The sequence below is a fragment of the Jatropha curcas genome, chromosome 5 (assembly GCF_041381405.1).
Source record: "Jatropha curcas cultivar XTBG-Jc1 chromosome 5, XTBG_Jcur_1.0, whole genome shotgun sequence".
Taxonomy (NCBI): domain Eukaryota; kingdom Viridiplantae; phylum Streptophyta; class Magnoliopsida; order Malpighiales; family Euphorbiaceae; genus Jatropha; species Jatropha curcas.
Window position 1 is genome coordinate 16854142 of NC_143155.1, and position 5508 is coordinate 16859649.

The 5508-nt window shown below is 36.1% G+C and overlaps 1 long non-coding RNA gene across 1 annotated transcript; it reads right to left on the reverse strand.

The window, feature by feature from the left end:
- Window positions 1-1609: 1609 nt before the first annotated feature.
- Window positions 1610-2686, reverse strand: LOC105640807 (uncharacterized). The gene is made up of 3 exons (XR_001047193.4): window positions 2447-2686; window positions 2013-2101; window positions 1610-1871 (listed from the first exon to the last, which is right to left on the reverse strand). It is a non-coding gene; the product is annotated as an uncharacterized LOC105640807 (long non-coding RNA).
- Between the last annotated feature and the right edge of the window lie 2822 nt (window positions 2687-5508).

A 5508-nucleotide genomic window follows, 5' to 3' on the forward strand; every position in this document is an offset into this window, starting at 1 on the left:
CATAAAAATTCATTACAAGCTAAAAAATATGGTCGTGAGCCCACACCGATGGAGGTGTTTACATACACTCACACGAACGACCATGATGGAAATATGTTTGTCGACAGACGTGCAGTGGGCGTCAATGTAAGTAACAATGAAGAATATTTACATTTACCTTCTAGTCGTTGCTTACGTGTACAAAGTTCAATATAATAAAGCTTGCAACTGCATTGATTAATTAATTTATTATTTTCATGAGAACTATACTACAGCTCGCGAGCGTCTTGTTTCTTCTCATGCTGAATCTGAAGCTGAGTCAAGAATTGATGAGCTAGCACTTTATTTGGAGGCTGTAGGGGGCAAGAAGAAGAGGAAAGTATATGGCATTGGGTCTCAGGCATCACAGTTTTATTGCGGCTCAGCATCTAACGCTTCTGCAGCCAGCCTAGGACCACAGCCCGAGCACAGTGCAGAGAAGTTTACTGCATTACGGGCTCGTGTTGATGAGCAGGAGAGACAGCTTCCAGGGCTTAGAGCGCATGTCATGCGGCTGTTCGGTGAGCGTGGTACTGGTACTTCTTCCTCTGATCCTGCGCCTGCTACAGATCGAAATGTTTCGACATCTCAGCAGCAGTCACTACCATCTCCTGATCCTAATACTGCACACGATACCTTGGTCACTCCTGCTGACACTACAACACATCCAACAGGTACTCCTCCCGGTGATTCGACATTGGATCGTGCAGATGACCAACCTCGTAGATTTGATTTTGGATCTTTTTAGCTTCTTGTGGTTTTTTCAAATTTTTACATTAATAATTACATTTTTATATTGTTATTGAATTGCTTTTGTGATATATATATATATATATATATATATATATATATATATATATATATATATATATATATATATATATATATATATATATGCCGATTTTCACAGGTGTAAAAAATTATGATTTTATAATAGTATTAAATTTTTTTTTATAATTGTATATTGCGACGGATTTGCAACCGATTTGCAACGAAATATATAACCGTTAAATTTAAAATTGCGACAGATCACCGACCAGCAACTTTCAAAATTTGCGACCGATGTGCGACCACCATTCATAATTGCGACAGACAAAGTCTGCGACCAATTTGCGACAGCGTTTCAGAAGAAAAACACGACTAACGTTTACAACCGATTGTATAATTTTGCGACCGAAATATCGGTCGCTAATTTGCGACCGATTCACTAAATCAATTGCAAATTATTTTGCGAAGAGCACTTTTGCGACTGATGGTTATCGGTCGCTAATTGTGTTTAACGACCGATTTCTTGCAAATTGCAGAATTTTTTTGTAGTGTATGAGATTAATATGAATATAATGGTTAATTAATTAAACACACTTCAATTCAATTTATATCTTTATTTATCTAAGGAAAAAATAAAATCAGTTCCCTAAATTTAATTTAAATTGACACATATATCTCTCCTTCCTAAATAAGTGATTCATACATCCCTAAATAATAAGTTTGTCCAATAAACAGACTCTTCCATACAATTTCTAGGTTGTTTACCATAAGTCAACCTCAAAATAGATGGTCTTTAGAGACAGAAAAAAAAGACATTGTACCCTTACTTAAGTTGTATTTGTTATAACCATTTTTTTTTTAAAGGAAATATCAAAATATACATTCTAAAGAAAAAGAAACATCAAAATGGATGGGCCCAAATTTGAAGCTGGTAAAGATAGAATGAATGTCTTCAACCAGTAACAACCTTACCTCTCACAGGACATCTTCTTTCTTACGGATCTCCTCCATTCTCTTGTTATCTATCATGCCTCTCGTCTCGCCTACTCTTCATTTATGTTCCAACAAATTGAAAAACCTATGATCTACAATGGAATACCATTATCAAAGGCTTCTATATCAGTTCTCAACCACAATCTACAATTGTAGACTAATTACCTAAATTAAATTCATTAATATTTCCGGCAGGTAAATGAAGAGAGAAAAGAGCTGGTAAAAAAACATACTGTAAATAAAAGCAAACATCTGGAGACAACTTGAAGTGATGTGATATCGTCATGAATTTCATTCAAAACATAAGCAACAACCCACAGTCCTGGAAGTACAAAAGAGTACAAGTTAAAAAGTGAAAGCTAAGGAGGTGGATCAATTTCTGTGAACAGTCTCTTTGAATTTCTCTTCATCGAGAAATTGAAGTATGAGAAACACAAGGTCAACCAACTCAGAGATCTAAAAACTCTTACAGATTAACACTTCAAAAACCAACCAAAAACTTCTAAAATCTCACCCTTAAAAACACATCACTAACCAAACAAAAACCAAAATTACATATTAAAAAAATGAATTCAAAAATTTTAACAACGATAAAATAGTCATAAACCAAAACCAGACAAAATCACAGATAAGCATATAATAGAATGACAAAAGAATGATACGGTACCTATACATAGATCAGAGAATTTTTGGAGAAACCAAGAGAAACGAGATGTCATTTGTGGTGTGCTTTCTCTATTTATTCTTTCTCCTTGTTCTCTGTCTCTCTCTACTTATTCTTCTACTTTCTCTCCTTAGCACTTCTGGTGAGCATTTATACAGAAAAAAAAGGCTAAGGATTGGGAAGCAACAAAACTGTAACAATCCAATGAGTGTCCATGTGGAGGGGCTTGTGGAGGCGGCGAAGGGAGAGGAAAGAAGAGGAACGAAGGAGGTGAGACCAGCAGCGACAGACAAGGGAAAGAGAAGGAAGAGAAAAGGCAAAGGGTTTTCCGTTTTAAGAGAAGAGGCAAAGGGCTTTCCCTTTTAAGCGAGGACATTTCAGTCATTCCGTATGCAATTGACGGCAAAAATGCTAAAATATTGACAAAACCATTAATTATTGGACGGACTATAACCTTAGTAATGACTGAATCACTTTTTAAACAGATTTATGTGTTAATTTCGTTATAACTTAGGGACCTATTTTTATTTTTCCCTTTTTATCTAAAATTCATTTTAACTATATATGTATAATTCTGCAGTATCATCTGATAAATACATTTCAATATATATAGATCCATAGATATAATAATAAAATATTATATATATTTTAAAATTAAAATTTTAAACTGTTCATCATTCCACAAATACATATACTCATTTTATTTAAAAATAAAATTTTAAAAGTAAAAGTTTAAAAATTTTGAAAGGCTTAATTATATATATATATATATATATATATATATATATATATATATATATATATATATATATATCCTATTTTAAAATTTTGAAATGCTTAATTATCTATATTAATAATATAAAATAATAAAATATATAAAAGAATAATACATAAAATATATATTATACGATATTAGACTCCTAAATAAATTCTAACTAATAGATAATTTAGGATTCTCTATCCCTATCTAAGTACAATTATCCTTATCCTAGTATATATATCCTAAATTAACCCCTAAATAGGGCTAATTTTGAATTCTCTCAATTCTCAATTTCTGAGAAGTTAACCATTGGTGCGGTGAGTCTGGAACACACCTATAATTCCCGATAATCTCAACCTTTTTCATCTTGAATACTACAGCCTATGAATTGGTCGAACACCATAACATGGAGGGTTTGGACAATAACCATAGCGAAGTGGCTGAACAGGCCGTGATACCTCCTCCATAGACAACCGTCCATCAAGTGGCGGTAGCCTTAGCTCAAGCATACTCGCAGTTCACCACTATGCTAAAGTGCCTTCTCGAGACCCCCATCCAAGTGGTGAACTAATGCCCCTAGGTGGACCAACGAACTAGTGCCACAGAGCATGGTGCGTCTCCACCATCATCTAAGTGACAAAGCCACTCAATATCTGAACAACTCCATGAGGCGGAGTCAAAGGCGAATCTTAGTTGGGTTGCTCCTTATAGTCAGGAGCTGAGCCACACACAACTAGTTATGGATAATGCCAATCTCCGAAATGTTGTCAACGAACTGGTCAGAGAGTGCAGGGAAACAGGAGAGGTGGCAGACTATGGTGTCAGGGAGGACTCCCCCTTATCGGCCAATATCTTGGGTGTGGCTTTCCCCCCAAAAATTCAAAATTTCGACCTTCCAACTCTATGATGAATCTACCAATCCCGAAGTCATCTAGCGACTTTCTGAACCATGATGTACCTTCAAACTAACTCGAAAGATCTTATGTGTAAGGTCTTCCCAATTACACTCAAGGGGCAAGCCCAGGAATGGTATCAGACCCTCAAAACGGGATTCATCCAATCATTCTCCCAATTGGCTGTAACATTCCGAGCCTAGTTCATAACGAGTATACCATCGAGGAAAATCTCATATGACCTGATAAACCTAAAAAGGGAGGATGGCAAAACATTAAGATAGTATGTCTTTAGATTTTAAAGAACGACAATGTAGGTAGAGAACCTCAATGATGAAGTGATAATTAGTGCCATGGCAAAAAATTACAAATATAACAAATTATTCGAGAGTCTGAGTATAAACCCTCCTCTAACCTTTGTCGAACACATGGCTCGAGCCCATTAATACACAAAGCTAAACGAGGCCTATGAGGCTCAACACCAGAGATGATTGCCAAAGGAAGAAAAGCCCAGATACATAAGACACACCTCTCTAATGTGGAGAGGTTCGCCCAGAAGAAGATCGCCTCTCCAACACCCATGAGCTAGCCATGCTGTTAGAGCACCCTACTTAAGAGATAATAGATCATAACAAGACTGAGAGTTCACCCTATTAAACAGGTCACACTCGAAGATACTATCTTGGGTAAGATCATGGAAACAACGTTCAGCTCAACTATCTCAGAAAGATGAAAGAAGATACCTGGGGCTATCGAGACAAGAACAAGTATTGTGAGTTTCATAGAGATGTCGGCCATGAAACTGAATCCTGTTTGCAATTGAAAAAGGAGATTGAACGCCTTATACAAAGAGGTGAACTAAAAGAGTTTGTTGGGCATGTTCAGAAAGAAATCGAGAGGAAAGAAAAATAGACGAGGCAGTGCAATACCTTAGGCATGTTTCACACAATTTTTGGTGGTCCATTAGGGGGTGATAGTAACTCAGCAAGAAAGAGGATGGCTAGAGAAGTTTATTCTATCCTACCCCAACAAAAACCAAACGTGAGACCACATATCTTATTTTCTGAGGCAGATGGCGAGCATATACATACCCCGCACAATGATGCCCTGATAATAAAAGGAGTTATAGAAAATTTATTGGTAAAAAAAGATCCTAGTAGACGATGACAATGTGGTTAACTTGCTAACTATGAAATCTTTACAGCCTTGAAGTTAGACCAGGCAAAGCTGAAGCTTGTCTAAACACCTCTGGTCGGGCTAGCTAGGAAGCCAGTCCTAGTAGCCGAATCTGTATAAATGACCTTAAGGGCATTTAATATCCTATTTGTTAAAAACCATCCAATTTATAATCAAAATTTGCCACCATTTATAAAATGGAAAACGTCAGTTTTTCATCAGCAACAATTACGACT